Genomic DNA, 21,735 nt, shown 5'->3' with positions numbered 1-21,735 from the left:
TGACATTACAATACAGATACAACACAAAACACCGCAATCTGTCAACGCATGACCCTTGTTATACTCACTCTCGTCCGACCCTGCTGCTTTTCTCTCGCACCGTCAGCACCTTCTTCGGCAGGCGATTCTTCCGCTGCTCATCTCTCGATCTCTAGGGACCTTGGGGTAATCTTAACCTAGTCTAGATCACCTTCCTCTAGAAGGCAACCATCCTTCTCTGCTACCAACTGTTACGGCGGGATTTCTGATCTATTGCTATAGATCTGGATCCCAACTCAGGTCGACTGAACCGTTGATACCTGTCATAGAGTAAAAGGCAATCCACTACTAGGTCAATCAGTTAAGGACTTTCACCACTCTAAAGAACCACTTACTACGAATAAGTTTTAAAAGTTTATTATAAAGCCAAAGTTAACTGGAGATACAAACATCTCAAAATAAGGTTCAAAAGATATACTGGTATCAATACAAACATAAATTTTCTAAATGCTCTTAGTCGGCAGAAGAATATCACCAAAACCAATTCAAAAATCATCAGAGTTGCAAGAATAGACACAAGCTGTAACTTGTGAGTCATTTACAGAAAGGAAGAAAATCCAGATTAGACTGTCCCTACACTAGACTAAGTGACATCCCTACTTAGTAAAATCTTAACCTAAAAAGGTGTCAGCCGTGATGACTTCCAAAGAAGATCACTCACTTCCCTTAGTCTTCGTTGTGAATCGGTGTCTCGCTGTTATCCTATCTGCCTACCCATCCGCTCTCTTAGGTTCCTCAGACCATCTGCCCTAACGCCACCCAGGGGTGCTGTCCCTAATACAAAAATCACATTTACAATAGAAACGCCCTTTAGAGACGCCCCTCACTTGGTGTCGGTTCGGGCATTTTCCATGCTGATACTCCTCTGGGCCCATCGTTAGCGTTGACCTTGCTTCTCAGGCTCTTCTCCGGCAGGACGATATCCCCCAGGAAATTCCTGAAGCCTCCTCCAGGCCTGTGCCTGGCTCCCTGAACAAAACTCTATTCATCACTCTCTTGATTGGAACCTCCTCGCACCTGCAAACAGACACTTGTACAGTGGGCCCCAAATTCCGGCCTCCACCGTATCTTCTAAGTCGTAAACCTTCGAGCAGGCTCCGCAATTGATGCTTAACATGACCTTCCTCTAACTAACACATGCAGATCAAAAGAAATGACCTTATCTATTCAGGCCTATTAGAATTACATGAAACGGGCCTGTGCACTCTGTAAACCTTTAATTTCTTAGTCTAAACAGTATTCTAACTTATTACACACAATGGTTATATGAAACACTTCTATAAAACATATATTTCAGTTCTATGATCAGTAATACTTTGAATTACAACAACATTAAAAAAAACATATCATGTGAGAGTGTAACAGCACCTTTCATTCTCTGTGAACTGCCATGTGGCCTACACATTTCTACGTTTAGCAGTATTACATTCTCCTCTACAACAGCCACATAACATGGGATTTCAACATCATTCTAACATCTCTACACACTTCTACATTAGCTTTTCACACTGATATATGCATTCTATTTTAATTAAACACTCTTATGTATTTTCTCTCTATAAATTCGACACTCTTATGTAATCTTTACTAAACTGATGCAATGTGCTTGTAAATATGGTGCACTTCTATTTTTTTTCTCAATTTGCGCTCTCTCAGTATATAACCTTGATTATAATAGTGTGTGCCCTACAGGGCCTCCCACCACGATGAGCAGGCAGTAAAGCAGACCTCAGACTGTCTGTTGCAAGGGAAGGCGTGCATGTCTGCACCTAGGGCCAGACAGCTTTCTGTTTATTACTGATCAGGCGCCTAGATGTGTGTCACCCACTGGCTATGCCCTCTTAAGCAATAAACAATGAAGAATGCCACATTTTCCCACCTAAAGAATGATTACAACATTTTTACAACATTTTTAGAACATGATGGCTTTAGTAAGTCTGCCTGACAAAAAGGAAGTGGCTGTGGGGTCAAAGAGCAGGTACACACCAGAGATGAAAGGTCATACTGATCCAACTAACTGGGCAGATCCTCTCCTTGAGAAAGCACAGCCATTGTAACCTCTCTTTACTCCTCTTTCGCAGACTCCGCTGTGAACCCCAAGGTCCTTAAGTAATATGTAATGATAGAATGTTTTAACAAAGAGACAGGGTCGATAACAGGTCCACAGCTCACGAGGTGGCCCCTTAGCTGCTTCTAACATCAGCGTGTTTTTGCATGTGCAAGTTTTCCATTTATATAGCAAAACAATAGCATTTTAAATGTCTTGTCTCACTTCTATCCATATAAGTAACATTTATTTCACTTAAATTGCGTAACTGTTAGAAATGTTGATACCAAATCTATGCTTTAAAAAACACACGTGGTTCCCCTTAAAGACATGCAATAAACGTACTGTAAAAAAAAAGTTGTTTCGTTCTTAAACGTTGGGTGCCATGTTGGACCTAGCCGCTTGTTAGAGTGCTGCGGTGCAGTGCACCGGCCGGTACAAAGCCAGAGTATTTATTTTTTATTTTCAGGTAATGAAAACTTTTCTCGTCTGCCTTTGAATGCTCTGCCGCCAATGGGATCACTAGACGTCGATGAGTAAGTTCTTTTTTTCCGGAAGGGCTGGGCTGCTGCTGAAACAGGTTCGGCAATAGATGATTTTGCAGCCGAGGGTTTCGTGTGACACTTATTTACATGTTTCAACTGGTTCACACACCCATCTGCCGACTGCCCTCCTGCCGGTGACATGAAATACCTGCCTGCGATCGTTTGTTTCTTTTCTGCCTGGCGGTTTCACAGAGCGGCTCATTGTCCCCTGAGCTGAGGAAATAACTCCAGTTTGAGCGACTTCCGAGGACATTCCCATGTAAATACCTCTCCGAGTAAGTGATAAGCTTGCTGTTAACCCTTAGGTGGTTTTCCGAGGTGTTGGTAGAACGTTTTAATAACTTGTAGTGCGCCCGCTCCGCTCTTTTCTTTCCAGTCTAGCCGGGGTGCGTGACTTTCTTTGCTTTGCAAATCTAAGCTACTTTGCAGCAGAAGAGTTATGTTCAGGGAAGGGCAGAAAACAAGAAGTGCATATGCAACTTATTTTTCAACTTTGGCACGTGAATTAATTTTGAATTCAAATTTGGGTGTACAAAATACATTAATTCCGAATAATTGCCATAAGGAGATGTCAGACCGAGTGAGCAAACACTCAGCGAGGCAGCCAAGGCAGCTACAAGAGGGCTTCCGAGAAAGCAGTGGGTTTTTACACTAAAATAAAGCAGTCTATTTTGGGGTGGGAACGGCATTTCCTTTGCTTTGCTAAACTTTTAACGTCATGCAGCGTTAGTGCACGCGCCTTGAAGCACAGACAAGACGTTATGTGAAAGCACAAGTTAAATACGTGTTCTATTGGCAGCTCTTAAACAGTTCCACCGTTTGTATTGTTTTCGCGCTTGTGTTTAACAGAGTATGTGTCAAAAGTCACAAAAAGGACTGAGACAAACGAGAGCGGAGGATCACCCTTGGCTCGTTTGCAGTTTGATTTAAATTTCGCTTTACATTTCGCTTTAAATTTCGCTTTAAGACAATGCAGTTTACCAATATCTGCGGAGTTTGACTCATTCTGCCTGACCGAACAAACCAAGGTCTGTTGGGGATCATTAAATACCTGAAAGTTAGTACGCTAGTTAAACATGTGTAGTCATGTTTTAGATGCCTTTATTGTCATTTCTGCAACCCAGCAGAGCACTGTGGCAGACTGAGTATGTTACAAAGTGGGGCTTTAAGTCCCCAGAACCAGAATTCTGATAAAAATTAGATTCTGGCATGGGCTTTGTCTTGGCTGAGACCATTTTTGCCGTGATCACCGCTACCTATGAAGTGACATGTCTTAGTCAAAACGGAGCATTGAAATAACGTTCTTGTGACCCTGACCTCCCATTAAATACATAATTCACATTCTTAGCATAGAGTAGACGTCGATTCACCAAAATGCCAGGGCTAGCGGAAATGGCATCATATGCCCTTTTCACATCAATCTGTGCTAAGGCACCAAATAATGGACGGAATCTGAATGGATCAAATATTCCTCCCCAGTCAAGAGATCTGGGTTACATCCATCATTCTTTTTCTCACTGTGCCCCACCCCAGTTTGGACCCAGCCATATGCAAATCAGTCTTAACCCTGTTGCTCATGGGAACCGTCCAGCTTGTACTGCCAAGCCAAGTCCTCCCGGGACCGGACTCAAGCATCCTGGGACCGGTTTTGGGGTAACACCCGTCATCAGCCAGGCTAGTTTGAATCTAGTGGCAAAACGAGCATGGGACTCAAGTCTGGGCATACCGGTCCCACTTAGGTTGAAAAGGGCTACGGCAACAAATGATGGATGGAATGCTGAATGAATCGAACATTCATCTCCAGTCAAGCGATATGGGTTAAATCCATTGTGTTTTTTGCTCACTACGTCACCCCAGTTTGGACCTGGCACTATGCAAATCGGTCTTTATCCTGTTCCTCATGGGAACAGTCCAGCCCGAACTACCAAGACAAGCATCCTGGAACTGTTTTCAGGGTAACACCCCTCTTTTAACTGGAATAGCATGGCATGCAAAAAATAATGGATTCAACCTAGATCTGTGAATGTTTGATTGGTTCTGCATTCTGTCCATCATCTGTTCTTTTTGCTTTTCACACAAATGACATCACAGTATATGACATCATATTACCCTTGATTCGATTATGTAAAAGAAACTGATGCCACATTACAACGCAGATGTTACATTGCTGTTAAGAACTGAGCTATATAAGTACAGTTTCAATGAAAGGAGAGCAGTTACAGAAGCAGATTCATGTCTACTTTAGTTACAATCTATATTTTAGCCTGAGTGCCACCAAGATATGCCAAGGGTCAGGCCACCACCTACCAAGGTAATACTGCCATATGCAATTATGGTCTAAAGTGCTTGGGCACATTATTGTATGCTTGTGCATTCATCAACATTGCTTTCCTTCCCAAACCAGCATGTTCCTTACCTACATAGCATTCATAACATAAATATTCTTAAATTTAAATCCTGTTCTATTTTAATGTGAATCTGCTGTATTTCGATTTGATAGGATTAAAATTGCTGTATGTAATGTATAATTTAATAAAGAATATAAATCAATCAATAAAACATCATTTTTTCTAAAGCGCAACACTGTCCCACCCAGGGGTATCTGGGCTCTGTTTCGGCGTCAAAGCTCCAGGTCTTGAGTCTCTTTCTGAAGTCTGCCAGTTTGGGGGCTGTACGCACCTTGAAGGGAAAGGTCATACTATGTCTTGGCCATGATGTAGGAGAAGGAGCGGCCACCACTGCAGCAGCGATGTATGCAGGTGTTTGTGTGCGAGGGCGAGTAAAGAGGAGTGCAGGTGTATAGAGGGTTGGTGAAACTTCGGTTGATGTTTGATGTAAGCAGGTCCAAAGTCGTGGAGGGCTTTGTTGGCATGTGAGGAGCTTAAGCTGTCATCTCACCTAGATGGGCATCAAGTGGAGGTCTCTCAGGTGGGGGGTGATGTGGGTTTATTTGGGGAAGTCCAGGATGAGTCTGAAGTCTTTTGAGGAGCTGGGTGGAGATTTCGGTGTAGAGGGCGTTACCGTAGTTGAGGCAACTGGTGACGAGGGACTGAGTGATGGTCTTTCTGGTGTTGGTTGGGATCCGTGTGAAGATTCTGTGGAGCATGCAAAGTGTGTGAAAGCAGGAGGAGGTGACTGATTTGACTTGTCATTTAATGGTCAGTTGGCTATCAAGGATGATACAGAGGTTACATGCATGATTGGTCGGTGTGGGTGTAGGTTCTGCAGGCCACCAGCTGTGGTCCAATGCAGAGGTATTCTTCTAGAAGATCAGTACTTCAGTTTTGTCGGAGTTGAGTTGGAGGCAGTTGTCACTCACCTGTTTGGCTACATTGGTGATGGCACTGCAGAAGTTGTTTTTTTGCTTTGGATGGGTCCTCTGTGAGAGAGAGGATCAGTTGAGTGTCTCTAATAATAGTAATAATAATAGTATTGAGACCTTATAAACAGTACCATCACACTGCTAAATGCTACTTCAGGCCTAATGGAATTATGAACTGGAATTAAGAAAGCTAATGATGATGCATGATGATGCATGAGGTAGAAACAGGAGCTGGACGACCCATAATCCACTTCCGTGTGATAACATTCCCAAATGTATACCCCAGCTTTGAGTCCCCACTGCAACTGTCCCAGCCACAGATACCTCAGTCACGGAAAGTTATTTAACATTCATATAACAACGGTTCTCAACGGAACGTCTTCCCCCTTTGCGAATAGGTTACTTTTCAATAGTTTGAACTGTAATTGTGGTTACAAATCATTGAAACATTGCAAAACGGATCACAGTTTGGAAGGGATGTCCTAAACAGGACCCTTCCAAAATGAGATTCAGGATCCATTTCTAAACCCATTTTGCAATTTTGTAATCCTTTGCAAAATGTGTTTTGTGCTACCGCCAAGCCATTTAACATTTGCAAATCCTGTTGATTTTGCTTAGTATATTGCCCCCTAGCCCCAATTCATTTGCATATGGCTTCCTTTTATAGCACTTGGAGTATTCAAACTTACACTTGTGCTACAAAGCTTTAATTATTAATGTTACAACTTAAAGTATTTGATCAGTTGCTATACTACTGACAATACCATTTCTAAAGTCGCACTGTATGTGTGAATCATTGATTTCTTCCATGAAATATTAACCTTAAGCTGGGGAACCTCTTAACTTCCTCTATTAATCCCCAGCATTAACTAAAAATAACCCAACCCCTTGTTCCTAATCAGAAAATTGTTACAACACAGAGATAAGGTTTTTGAAAAGGAAAAAGGTAAAGAACAAGCATCAGGAATACTATTAAGTTACAACTGGTAGTTTAAGCACTGATTTCCTTTCATATATGTTTCTCCCTCTGGCTGTTCCCTTTGGGTCCCATGCCTAACAGACAAGATGAGTCAGCTGGACTCTCAATGGCATGCTACTTCTACATATCCAATTAGATAGGCCTTATCTGAAACTTTGAGACTGGATTAAGGAAAACCAGTGTACAGGTATAGGAATACCAGAACAGAAGGTATATACAGTTGGGAAGACTAATGAGTACCTCCTTCTCAGGAGGCCAGTATACTTTTCCCAAGGCTCACCCTCAAGCCTCTAGGACAACAAAAAAAGTGACGGGTTAAATGGTTACATTAATGTCATCCACTGGTAAATACTTTGGGACCCATCACTATCCATCATATTTTTCCCGCCATGCCCCTCAGACAGGACCCAGTCATGGTCCTGCTTCAACAGGAGAAGTCCAGCTGAACTTCCAAGACAGGTCCCTTCTGAAACGACACCAGAAACCCCAGATCAGATTTGACTTATTTGGCCCAAGTGATAAAGTGAGAATGGGACCTACATCTGAAATGAAATGAAATGATTACGCACTTGTATAGCGCACGACTACCCGTAGGCATCTCGGTGCTTGTACGAATACCGCCGAGGAACCCTTTCTGGCCTTTCCCTGTGAGGAGCCCACTCCTGGGCACCCCCAAGGTGAAGTCAGGCATCCTCAGCGTTGTTGGGTCCGTTGTAGAGATTAAGCAAGCTATTGCCCAGAGGTGCAGAGTGGGACTCATGATTAGAATAGGCACCGAGACGAGAATGATCAGGTCCGAGGAAATTGAGCCCGAGACCCGCCGAGGCGGGAATTGAACACTGGTCCCGGCCAGACTACTGCATCAGGGTGTGCCGCTCTAACCATTGAGCCACACTTCTCTCTGGGCATATACATTGCTTTTAGGGAATCACACTAAGCAATGCAAAAAAGTGATGGGTGGAATTCTTGAATTTATCACTGCAACTGGTAATTACACAGCTCACCGGAGAGCACACCGATGAACAGTCCTCTTCTAAGTCAGGTCATAAAACAACCATCTAAGGCATGTAGCCTGGTATCTGCTGTGCCCATTATACACAAGTACCCACAATGACTTCTCATTCTTTTTTCAGGTAAGCCAAGGGAGGCATAGGTCAGAATTTAAAGTAGGTTGCCCAAGATCACACAATTGTGTTGAGCAAAATAAACCATATTTAGTTTCAACGTTTTTCTAAATATACACCATTATTCGGAATACAGGAAGTAAACCCTAGCCTGGAGGTAAAGTTACTTTAACAAAAATTGCACATTTGTGTTTAGTGAGGATTTTTTTTTAGAGCTGACTGTTCTCCTAGATTTACCATCTGCACCTACACTCTCACTTAAAGGCATACATACGTACTACGCACATTATTAATAGCACTTAAAAACAGAAATGAGGCACTATATAAAAACACATGATTAAAAGCATATAATAAGGCTTTATGTTCATTACTTACCCTTCTTGGAAGGATCAAAACATAGCCTGGCATAACCGAAACCCATTTGACAGAACATGTGTGTCAGTTCTCTTTACTGAGCTATAGGAAGTGACTAAGGCTCAGAAGAGCCCTGGTTAACTTTAAGTTCCTAGCACTGCCTTTGTGATCTCTGGGGTGAGAGGTCGCAAGGGAAGTGCCAGGGGTCGCAGGAGGCAAGCCAGGTGTCGCAGCTGCGACCCCTAAATGACTTACATGATTCTTAGTAGGGTTCTGTATCCATGTCTTAACCTGATGTGCAGAACATTAGAATACGAAGTTAGAGAATGCTTGGCCCGATGTGCAGGTAATTTACCTTTGTTAAGTGTAAAATATGCTATGTGCTTGTTGTCAAAGTCGTTTTCAGCAACAATCCGTGCAGCTTGATTGCACTACAGGGGCCCAGAAGAATCCTCTTGTAGTTTCCAGTTGCAGACCAGCAGGTTACAGCTAATGAAAATATCTGCAAAATACAAAAAAAACAGCATCAGTTGAAAATCAAGTTAAACCAGGCTGTGTTTTCATGTCATGATGAACACACAAAGCGTCTAATTTTTGTTCTGTAAGGAACACACCTCTTACCTTAATTGCACCCATTAAGCCAGTTTAATAAAAAGGCTTTCTTTCAAAGTAAATACATCACGTGATGCTTATGGAATAAGTTTGGCCATCTGAGATTCCCACCAATGTACATAAGTTGCACTGATGGCAAACTTTGGCCAAAGCTGGCTGCTGAATAGACATATAATAGGGACACAGCTTTAAGTGATGCTGGCTGCTCTGGGTCTCAGTTCCGGTAGTAATAAAAAAACAACTGGCTTAGAAATGGGTCCCTATCGGGCCCTATATTCATATAATTTACAGGAAACAGACATCAATTTCTCAACAACGAGATCTTAACAATGACTATAAAAACTATTAATATAATCCATGTTGGTGTAGTAATTCCAGTTTACATACGTTTCACTTAATTTACGTCCTTAAGAGTATTTGCTTCTTCCAGGGTGCTGTGTTCTGTATTTTTTTCATGCAGCATATTAAGCTTGTGTTATGCATATGGGGACTGGGTCATTTGTAGGTGTCTGTGTGAGCTCAGGTTGTGGGTGGGTGTTTATAACAGCCTACAATTGGGAGCTCTGGATTTGAGGCAGAAGGCAGTGCAAAGTTCTTATAAGTGGGTCAGTAGGAGTTCAGAATGCATGGTCATCCAATCCTTGGTCCTTCTGTAGTGTGCACAGAGCAATGGAAATGTGCCACTTGTAATTGTGAGTATATGTGAAAGTGTGTGAAGGAGGTGCAAAGTTGTTAATATATTAACCGTGTGAAAGTAAAAGAAAATTAAGTGCATATGTGTCTGGATGCACTAACAGAAAATGAACAGAAAGGAACTCAAATGCTAGTCAGGTGGTATGTTGTGAGAAACACAATATTTTAGTTTACTAGGTTTAAGGTATGCCCTTCTTTACATAGGCCACTTCTCTTGGAAAGGTTTCATAGTCACAATTGTTTGGCCACGCCTCGTTAAAAGACCCTCCCCACCTCTGTCATTCCATTTCAAGAGCTGATAAGAAATAGTAGAGCATGACTCTTGAAAGCAGCCAGAAGTCTCCATTCAGATCAATGGCTCCTTTTGCACTTTTATAAACGAATACATTAGGCACAGAAAGACATAATCTAGTCGCACAGTATTTGGCCCATTTTCTGACATGTTTGCAAGAATCTACAGCATGTGTATCATCTTCTAATGAAATTCTGTCATCGAGCCCCTAGAGGCAAACTAGTTCTTGTCAGACACTTACCAAAAGGGATGGGCAGCTTCCACGCTCGCCCAAGAAGAGATTCTCACAGCAGAGTGCTGCTGTGCTGAATCACTGCTTATATCCACAGTCAATAGGCCTATAATTAAAAGATAAAAAGCACACTTATACCAAGCTATCCACATTCTTGTGTTCAGGTATAAAGAGGAGAGCACATCATTTTGTTGTAACTGTAGACATAATTTAACAAACTGAACACTAGTTCTTCAATACTCTGATGGCAGTGTCACTTATATTCTGAATAGGTGTCGTTTGCACAGTGTGGGTCCTATTGTAACCCTTTATAATTTATGCTTGATGATTCTACATGATGGAAGAGTGCCTGATCCTGTGCTTGTGGCCACAGGCAAACAGGGGCTACTGTGTCTCAGCCGTAAGGATACAATTAGTTTGTCGCTGATGTTTCAGCATGCTGCGGGTGGCCTGTAGGGCAATCTGGCAGCTGCAGAAGGGAAGGACTGGACTGACAGGTCAGTGTATGTGCTCATTTTCGCGCTGCCGTGGGTCAGTTTTAAGGACTCGTCGGCTGGTTTTTACTGTTAATTTCCATGATATTACCACAAACATTGCGTGCAGCAAACACAAGGCCATGCAGTCTCCAATACCTTGCAAAGCAACTATGTAGTGTGTATTTAAAAGGTTCAAAACTGCCATGATTTGCAAATACAGCCCACTTTTTTAGGTATGCTATTGGCTAATGGAGCACACTTTTATTTTGGTGCACGGTCTTTTTTCTGTCCCAGTCTGACCTCTGAAGGCCTCAACCTCAGTCCCATTCACTTTAGGCCTCTGCCTGTTCTTGTCCATGTTTTGAGGTAAGGCAGCAAGGGTTGCAATATTCACCCCACCCAGGGACACTAAGGTTGTTTCCACCACCTGACTACCCCTCTCTGGGACACCACTCTCCACTCTCCACCCCTACACTTACACTGGCAATCCCTGTGGATGGCCCCTTAGGGGGGAGTTTCTTGGCGCAGATAGCATCTCCCTGCTTGTGCCCTGGCTGGTTACAGTCAAAGCACTTACCCACCAATGAGGGATCAAAGAATCTACCATTCTTTCCCTGATACCCCCTCCCTTTGAATTTGGGTTGGCTCAGGCTCCCACTCCTTGTTCAGGTTTTTGTGGGTCTTTTGAGGACTCCTTAGAATTATGACCTTCTTATCTCTGGGCTCTCCCCTGGGGAGCGACCTGTCCTCCTTTCTTCTGGTCACCCCCCGGGTTCTCACCCACTGATCAGCTGCTTCTCCCAGCTCTCTGGGGTCTGTCAGCTTAGAGTCCACTAGATACTGGCGTATCTTCTCTTCTGCACAATGAGTAAAAATATGCTCTTTCAAAAACAAACTATACAATCCCTCATATGTGCAAATTTTGTTACCAACAATCCAGCCTTTCAGTGCCTTCACTGAAACATCCAGAAAGTCTACCTAAGACACTGAACTTCTGGATGCCCTAAACTTCACCCTGTAGGGCCAGGTTGAGTTTGTCCCTTATTTAGCTTTTTTCCAAAGTTACTTCAAAGTTCTCCAAACTCCTGGAACTTCTTCTTGAAGTTCCCCAAGAGGTCCCAAAGTTTCTCAAACTCACTCCAAGGGTCTGGAATCTCCAACATGGTCCTTGAAAGTTGAGGACTTCAGGTCCCGCAATCCACTTGGTCAAAACCCTTACAAATCCACTGGTAGTTCTCCACATTAAGGATCCTTGGTGGTGATGTTCCAGGTGAGCTCTGTTAACATGTAGCTTGCAGGGAGCCCACTCTTTAGTCATTTTACAGCAAGGTAATCCACAGGCTGTAATTTCAGATGGTGCAGAAGGTGCATTCTTCAGAGTGCAGGCCTTAGGAAATGCACATCAAACTTCTCTGCATGGTCATCTTGCTTTCTTAGTTTTCAAGCATCAGATCTCAGAGGCTCTGCCTCTCTCAGAAAGTTATTCCAGGTTCTCTGGGTCAAGCAGGAGGTCACTCCTGTCCAATGGGGTGTAGAGTACCACCCCAAGGTCTGACCACTTCCTGCAGCGTGTGGCACTATTTTGTCCCAGAGTGCACCAATTCTTCCAAATTCATAATGGCTGATTTTCCATCAGGGAGAGAAGAGTTGGCTAAACACACCCCTAGGTTGGCTAATCTCCATAGTCTCTCCCCCTTGCATCAGCTCATTCTTTCCTTAATCCTAGTATCTGGCTGGGTTCAAAAGAGTAAAATTGTAAATGACACCGGGGTCATCCCCTTCGCTTAAAATCCATTGTTTACAACTCCTCCACCTGCTCTGGCATTCCTGGATAACAGAACACTGCCCTCCCAGCAGAGCTGGTCAACCCTGGGGCTCATCATCACCTCTTCAAAGAAGACTGGCTAATCCACTTAACTCCGACCAACCAGGATAGACCACTGGAAGGCTGAATCTGGACTTACAAAGAAGAAAGTCTTATAACTTCTTGTATGTACATTTTAGGAGAATTTCAACAATATCATATTGTTGAGTTTATTAACACAATTCTGGGAAGTCTTTGAATGGTACTTTTAGCCTTCTCCTATCAAGAGTTATTAGTTAATAACGTCTTGCCATGTTAACCTATGTGGCAGGGGATTTACACTGGGAAATATGGCTTTTGTTCCATGTTTCGAGCACCAGGGCTTATAAAAACATATTTGATACGTGCTCCACCTATATCTACAGGACCCCCACCCCTGGTATACCCAGGGGAGACTTTAGGGGTTTTGACAATGCCGAAATATTGCAGATCCTCCCTCCACATTGCTCCTAGCACCAAAGGCGAGTTTATGCAGCACTTTATCACAATGTAGGGAGTGAAATGTGCAATTTCATTAAACTCAGGGCATATAAAACTTATTCTATAAGGGTTTTGCTTTTAGATACCTGACCCCCCACCCCTTGGACTCTTAGGGGCGACCCTGGGGGTACCTAATGTGCCCATACATTGTAGGTTATCAGTTTGCAGGTGCCCCAAACACCAAAGTCGAGTTTGGGCAAAATGTACTTTTTAAAAGCAGTCCTGCAACACAGTGCTACTTTTAAACTGGCCTCAGGCTCAGCTGTGCAGACATACAAGTGCAGAAAGGGCCTCTTACTGCCATGCCCTACCTAGTATGTGCCTGGGAATTAGAGGTAATTTCAATCCCCCTGCCCTATTATGTACTAGGGGCTGATATGGTGGGTCATGCCAATCACAGGGGTACCCCAGCCCATAGTGTATCCTAGTGTATGCAGGTGTTTTCACTATATTCTAAATGTGTCTCTTTCAGCATAGCACTGGACCTGGGCCTGGTTAGGCAGAGTCCAGTGTCAGAGTCAGTTACCACCAGTACCAATCAGCAAAAATGTGGGGATGCCCAGGGCACAGGATGACTTTGCAACACTCAGTGAATGGGGCCATGTGTAACCACTTTAAGCATTTGACTCTCAGTGGTAGCGATGGTGAGCAGTCACAGGCTTCTCAGTGTCAGGACCTCGGGTTCAGAACTCAACAATCACACAGTAGAACGATAACTGATTGTACAGTTCAGTGCTTTACTTATAAATAGAAATGTACTTCAGTAGACTTCAAAACTAAATACTACATATGCAGTAAAAGGCAGGTACAATTTAATGAACTGTGTGCTGGGGCTCGCTGTGCCTCAATCGACTATCCTACTTCTCACCTTTGACTTCTCCATTCTTCTGGTTTAGGCAGTTCCCCTCTTTGCAGGAACAGTGTTAATGGTTCCAATGTATCCTCAGGTGCAGATTATGATTGTCTCCCTGTATATTGTTAATGCTTGCACTCTTTATCTGTTCACATCATATTTCTCTCACTATGGTAAGTCCGGAAGGCATTCAGTTGTCCAGCTGCAGCCATCTGTAGGCAGCATGCAGCCCCCCTCCTGTTTCTTGGATGTTGAGCATGCCATGGTTCCAATGTTGCCTCCTCTGAATGCAGCAAGGTTGTGTCTGAAGAGTAGCTGTGGAAAGAGACAATAAAGAGATGCATCAGACTGGGAAAAGCAAGTAGCTTGATGTTGTTATGTTCTGGCATGGACATATCTTGTAACATCAACACTCCAACCAGCTTCGGGTTGCTGGGCTTTGCACAGTTCTCACTGCAGTCCACTGGATTCCTCGGCATAGGGCCAAAGGCAGGGCTTAAATTTATTCAGACCCAGTGGCACACTGGCAGATGTTAATCTTCAGATGAGCATCAGTTTTTTGGGTCATTGTGGCACAGCCTCAGCTGCAGTAACCATTCTTTGGAATCACAGAGGCACATGTCAGCTGCAGTCACAATCCTCATTGCAGCCTCAGAGAGCAGCTGTGTGCCCCAGTGAGGCCTGGAGCACACCGTTAGCTCTTCTCTATCCTCCTTCTTCTAGCAGATCTAACCAGCACCAACGCTTTTCTGCACCTGGCTCTGCTTGGACTGTCACTTCTCCTGTAAGTTTGTCAGAGCCCTCCCCTCTCTCAGTAGGCAGGCAGTTTCCCAGTGGCTCTAAAACAGGTACACCTTTCTTCTAACAAGATATTCAGTCTCATGTGATGTCCTATCACCTCTGGTAGACTGGATGCCAGACAGAGACAATACTATTCTGCAGAGAACTCTCTCCCTTGGCCAGAGAGACTTTGGAACTGGAGGTGGGTCCCCACTTTTATATACCAAAATCAGATTGTGAATGTGCATAACTCACACAAAAAAAGCAGAGGAAAAATAAATGTGCCTTACTTCTTCATGTGTAGCCCTCAATGGTATTAAAACTGCCCTCACAAAATAAATAGTGTCATGCTTGTTCATAGGGCATGCTGCAACACTCAGATGCAGACAAACGCTCAGATTGGAGCAAAACATACTTTTTAAGGGCAGAACAACAACAGGGATCCTCCAAACACAAACATTCTAAAACTACCTAAGAGAGTGGCCACTTAATTTTATTCCGGGCCCCTCTTGGCAGGATTTAAAAATGTCACTCAGGGTATCTTTGGACTATTAGTAGCCTGAACCCCACATATTGTGTCCCTCATCAAAGTGTTTCAGCCTTTCAAACGCTTTTAAAGGTCACTTGTCAGGATGAAGATCGCCCTAATTCCTCCTCTACTTTACCCCCTCCTTCCTCTGTATTAGAATGAAGATAGGAATCAGATTCTTGCCATACAACCTTGTCAGGAACTACATGTAGAAAGAAATCTTGTAATCAGTTCAATGCCATTTGAGTGTAGGCTCGTGGCAATTTATTCTTAAGTAGTCCAATGTTTTATCTAGGACTCACACTCTGTGCTAACACCAAGCAGATGACACACGTGAACATAAACAAGCACAAACAAACACAAGGAGTCCCATTTTAACATTCCTTACCTGAGTTTTATCAAAGCTGTTCCAAAACTGGGGTAGGAGTGGGAGCATCGCCCTATAGTCACACTCTGTATGGGAAAGGTGAGAACACCAATACACATGCTCTCTGTATAATGTGCACTCTGTGCTCTTTCCAGTGCATTTGCGGACCAAGCTATGCCCCTCCTTCTAGTAAGCACATTGTGTTACTGTATGAGCAATCAGCATCGCTTAGTGGGCCTCCTACGTCCCAGAATCATTCTGTGTACCTTGTGCATAAAGCCTGATAATCCTGTTATATCTCTCGGCCCCCATGTTAAGACCAAATCCTTCTCATTTATTGTCTCAATATTGGTGTACCTATACTAATTACCCTTTATGAGCCTTTTAAATGCCTCTTCTAATTGTGTCATGCACAGACATCGATATTACATATATATGTTGTAGATGCAAAAAGACTTGTGGCTCCCAGGCCCGCCTGACTATCACCTGAATGTGGCCATGCCTGATCGTAATCAAAGGGTCAGAAGGGTATCCTCCTGCTGCCTAACCGTTTCCCCATTTCTCATAGTGATAATGCTTTTTAATAGCTCATGCAACATGACCCATATCAAGGTCATTATGCTGTGTTATACGCTGCAGCATATTGTTCCCACTTCCCCACTTAATTCATCAAGGGTCTGACACCACCATCCCGCCGCTCACTGCCTTCCGATGTGTGGAGGATTGTTCATCAGCTGCCATATTTATTGTGGCAGGTCCAATTTACATGTGTATCCCTCCTTTTTTTTAAACATATTTTTATTGTTTTTTTGCACAACAAGCTTACATCTTACAGTTGCCCCCAAAAACATAACCTCCCCAACCCACCTCTACTAGGACAGAGGATCCCCGTAGGAACCAAGCAGTCTTTCATTATTGATTGTCTAATAACCCGGTCGAATTAACATGTCCACAGATAGATAAAATCACAGCCAACAAACCTAGTCAGTAATTACATTGAGTTCCCACCGCTCCTTCCCCCCTCCTAACCCCAACCCCCTATTGTCCTACCCCCCCTCTACCCCCCTCCCTGTTCCCCTGGTGTCGGTGTTCTTCTAACTATCAACTGATATGTGGCACATGGAGTGCAGCCTGTATTCAGGATTCGCCCCTTTCGGGCGTGCTTGCACCGTTCTGCATGTCATGGTGTTGTCCCTGTTCTTCTCGTGACTGCTGTTCAACTAGCGAGCGAACAAGTTCTCCCCACGCTCGTGCTGTGTCCAATGCCTTCTCATTGTTCATGCGCCGCGCCAGCCTAAGCCTGACTGCCTCCTCTGTGTTGGCCCATTTTAACAACTCAGCCCTCCATCTCTTACTGCTGGGTCCGTCACTAGACTTCCAGCGCATTGTGATTTCCCGTTTTGCTAGCACCAGGCCCATGTCTACAAATTTACTTGTTACCTTTGTTTTGGGAGTATGTGGAAACCAGTGTAGTACACACGTGGCAATGTCAAAATCTAAGTTGCGCTCCGTGACAAAATTCAGGAGTTCCCCCACTTCTCCCCAGTAGTTCCCCAGTCTCGGACAGTTCCATAACATGTGTTCTAATTCCACACCTAGTCCGGCACACCTGGGGCACACCGCACGCTCAGCGTTAAAATACCTCATTATCTTGCCCGGCATCAAATATGCCCTATGGATTATAAAAAAGTGTACGAGTTGAAAACGCGCGTTCCTGTTGCTCTTCCACGCTCTGTTTAATAGTTGGCCCCATGTTGCGTCCGGTATAGGTTTACCAATCCCCGCTTCCCACTTCAATTTGAGCGTGTCAAGCGGGACCAATGTCTCATTCAGCATTCTCTCGTAAAGGCATGTTACAGCCTTAAAAGTACCCGTCGCCATTACCACATATTGGCATGCCATTGCCGTTGCAGGCTCTGCCAGTCCCCCCTTCCAATGCTTTTGCAACGCACAGACCAAGGCAGCATGCATCAGGAATCCCCCCCTGGGGAGGTCATATCGCTCCTGCAACGCTTGATACGAAAGCAGCACACCATCCTCATAGAGGTCTCCGAGCACCTAAATCCCGGCCTCCTCCCAGTCCTGCAAGGACGACCAGTCTCCCCCGTGAGGCAACGCCGTAATCATCCCTAAAGGGATTTCAGGTGCATAAGGGTGGGAAATCCCTGCCCGGCGGTGACACAGATTCCAACACAGTCGCAGCGTTTTTTCCTCCAGGGAAAGATCCCCGACGTCTAACCGCTGCTATAGTACTATGAAAGATAGGATATGCCTCTGTATGCCCCTTCCCCGCAATTCCTCCGGTCCCCTAAATTCTTTTGCTACCGCTTGAGTAAGGAGCTGAAGCTGCGCCGCTAGGTAATCGAACTCCAGATCCGGAACCGCCAACACCCCCTCTGCCCTCGGCCTCATCATTGTCTTCAGTGCTACTCTACGTCTGCAGGTTCCCCAAAGGAATCCCACCACCATGGATTGCAACAATTTGAATAAGGAACCAGGAACCCACACTGGCAATGTTCTAAAGAAATACAACAGCCTTGGGAGGGCCACCATTTTCAACAGAGCAGTCCGCCCCATCACGGACAACGGCAGCGTACTCCAGAACGCCATGCTCCCTTTCAATGCACATATACACCTGCCCACGTTGCCATCCAGAATATCATCTGCTTCGTGGTAAATCTTTACCCCTAGGTAGGTAAGGCAGGTCGGTTCCCATCGCATGGCCCTCGGCAGCTCCGACGCCACTCTCCCTGGTGTCATGGGGAACAGGCAAGTATTGGACCTGTAGCTGTAGCTCCCCTTTATAGGGCAAGCCCTCATATCGCTGTCCCAACCGGGCGCACGCCGCTAGTGGTTCTAACGCCAATGCGAACAGCAGCGGAGACAACGGGCAACCCTGCCGAGTTCCACGTGCCACTACATATCCGGGTGATATCATCGACCCCACTTTCACTCAGGCCAGTGCAGATGTATAGAGCACTGTCGTCCAGCTCACAAAGGTATCTCCCAGACCAAAACAGTGCATGGTCTTGTAAAGGAACGGCCATTCCAGGGTATCAAAAGCCTTTTCCATGTCTACCGACAATACTGTCGCCTCAGGCGATGTAATGCGGGCCACTCCCAGAACTCTCACCAACCTCCGTATATTCATGGTGGTATTTCTAGTTGGAATAAATCCTGCCTGGTCCTCATGTATCAAACTGGTCATATGCTGCATCAAGCGCGTGGCCAAGACCCTGCTGAGAATCTTATAATCTGTGGACAGCATCGACAGGGGCCGATATACAGCCACATCTTTACCCTCCCGTCTCGGTTTCAGCAGTGGAACAATCAGCGCCTCCCTCATTGAGAGCGGCAAGTACTTCAAGTCTCGGGCTTCTCCATAGACTTCCGATAATTTGGGCGCCAGCAGATCTATATAATGGTAATAAAACTCTATTGGCAACCCATCTACTCCAGGTGTCTTATTACGGGCCATGCCTTTAACTGCACTTCGAATCTCCTCAATCATTATATCCCTGCCCAGATGAGTTGCCTGTTCCTCTCCTAACTGCGGAAGCTGCAGAGAACCCAAGAAGGAAGTAATGTCCTCCTCCCCTGCCTCCAACTTGCTCCCATGTAAGGACTCATAGTATTCCTGGAACTTGGCCATTATCTCTTTCTGCGAATACACTACTCCCCCAGACTCAGTTGCCAGTGCCAATATCGGAGACCCCGCGGCGACGGACTGGCCAGCCATGCCAGCAAGGTGCCCGCCTTATCTCCCTCTATGTGGGTCTTTGCAAGGTAGCTCTTATAATCAAAACAGCGCAGCTTCTCTACCTCCACTGCCACAGCCTCCTTAGCATCTGTAACCTCGGCCTGCACCTCCGGTCTCTCTGGTCGCTTTAGTTCTGCCAGTTTCAGTTTTAGCTCGGCCCTTTCCACATCCTGTATCAGCGCTTTCCGCACTCCAGCATATTTGCTTATACAGATTTGTTGTGAATCTATCTAGGACCCTAATTAGATATCCCCGATTCATGCCCTTATTTGGTTATAACAAAACATACCCTTATAAAGGCATAATAATAATGTCCATATTTAGCCATAGCCAATGCAGTCCAAATACGGCAAGGCTACTGCCATAGATTCCTAGAAAGCACAACGTGTTCTTTAAACAAACCAAGCCTCCAGCAGCTCGGGAATTCCCCCTGCTTTTGTTTTGATTTGCACAAGAACTCCTGGAGTCCAGAAAGAACTGTTAGTTCTTAGTGACGTCTTATGTCCAACCTTACGTCAAACACGGCACCTTTCAGGTATAAATATACCAACGTTGCCTTAAGCAAACACACGGTGGTTTGGAGCAGAGCGGCTATCTACTTGCCCGATGCCCAGCTGATGCGAGTGCTGAAGGAAGCCGACCCTCCCATTTGACGCACTGAGAAAGACGCTGTCTTTTCTCCTGCCGAGAAATCCAGCTCCGGTGTTTCCAGTCACCCTTGTGGGTTGCTGGGAGATCGAGTCCTGAGACACGAGATACAAGACCTCCCTCATTCTAAATCCAAGGTACGGAGCTGACTAAAACCTTAAGAGAATTCTTGATTCAGATTCTTGGCAAAAAACCAACTTAACTTAAACTGCAACTTACTTACTCCTTCCCACGTATTAGGCTTAGGTCAGGTACACTAGTGTAGGCGTATATTAGAAGCAACAGTTGAGTACGTTAGTCAATGTTTTTATGTATGTATATATTTTATCCGTTTTAAAGTATCATATGGCTAAGAAACCAAATCAATGCTTTTACAGTATTGTTTCATAATACTCCTTTTACTGTACGCACTTTACTTCATGATAAGTATTGCAATTGTGGCAATTCATTTCTCTTGCATGAGAAAGAAGACTGCTCAATAAATAACAACTTTTATTGAAAACGCCCGTCTCTCTATTTCTCTGCACTCCTGGTGAAATTAAGCATGCACGATTGACTGAGTGAAATAGCTGTCTATTGTTTTCACACGACTCTGGAGATATACTCTTTATTCTGAGGGAGCAAAGTTGTCATGTTTATGCTGTTGTCTGAAGCTAATCCCTTCTTGTCTATTCAGGGAAGTTAACACCTCCTTGTTTACTCGAGAAAGTTTCTAGTGACCTCTGAGCTAGCTGGCAAACCTAATTAAGTCTAACATAGTCAGTAGAGACCTAGATGACCTCAGTCCTACGTCTAAACTGCTGTTTATGTTATTCCAATGCGCAGAGCCTATTGGGAATATAGGAACTACACTACAGATTCCCCTTAACACCATCTTAAAGGCGTCCTACTCTACTGCTCTGGAGGAAGCTGTGCCCGCGTTTTCAGCAAAATAATTCACGATCCCTCCCCCACTTCTCTTCGGAACACAGGATCTTCTAATGTTTCTGGACGTAACGTCCAAGTCGGAAAGTCCGACCTTTCATTCATCCAGTGCATAGTGATCATCAATGGGTTATGATCAGATAAAATTCTAGTCAGGTACTCTGAATTGGTCACAGTAGCCACAACTGACTGAGAACACAACACCACGTCCAGCCGGACATGAAGCTCGTGCAGAGATGAGAAATAGGAGTGATCCCTATCTTGCGGATGTTGAACTCTCCAGACATCCACCAAGTCCCACTTAATCTGCCAATCTCGTCTATATTTCGATAATTTATGGACCAAGCAAGGGGGGGTGCGATCTGTCCCGTGAGGGATCCGGTATCGAGTTTGAAATCCCCGCCCAGCACTATTGGGCCCGCCAAGTATTGCGCTAAAACTCCTGAAATCCTGTCTAGAAACCATGCCTGGTCTACATTCGGAGCATAAATGCTGCAAATCGCTACCTCTCTACCATATAGATGCCCTTCTACTGCCACGAATCTCCCCTCTGAGTCAATTGTGTGTCGTAACACCTGAAATGGGACTCCGGCCCTGATCCAGATCAATGCCCCCCGAGCAAATGCCGAATACAAGGTGCTGAATACCTGCCCTCTCCACCTGCGCTGCAATGCTAATCCCTCTACCCTGGTAAGGTGTGTCTCCTGGAACAATGCCACATGTACCCCTCTCCTAACTCAATAAGCATGTATTTTGTGGCGGCGTGACATAGTGTGGAGACCCCGGACATTCCATGTTATACAACGCAAATCAGG

General features: G+C 44.7%; 1 protein-coding gene across 1 annotated transcript in view; it reads left to right on the top strand.

Annotated features, from left to right (window-relative positions):
* Window positions 1-2,598: 2,598 nt before the first annotated feature.
* Window positions 2,599-21,735, top strand: part of FAM83B (family with sequence similarity 83 member B) — a 471,668-nt gene continuing 452,531 nt past the window's right edge. The window contains exon 1 of the mRNA XM_078647970.1: window positions 2,599-2,906. The gene's annotated coding sequence lies outside the window, so the exon portion shown is untranslated. The remainder of the gene's footprint in view (window positions 2,907-21,735) is intronic.

The sequence above is a fragment of the Lissotriton helveticus genome, chromosome 6, assembly GCF_964261635.1.
Source record: "Lissotriton helveticus chromosome 6, aLisHel1.1, whole genome shotgun sequence".
NCBI classification, from domain to species: Eukaryota; Metazoa; Chordata; class Amphibia; order Caudata; family Salamandridae; genus Lissotriton; species Lissotriton helveticus.
The sequence above is the reverse complement of the archived record's forward strand: the minus strand, read 5'-3'. Positions and strand labels throughout refer to the sequence as shown.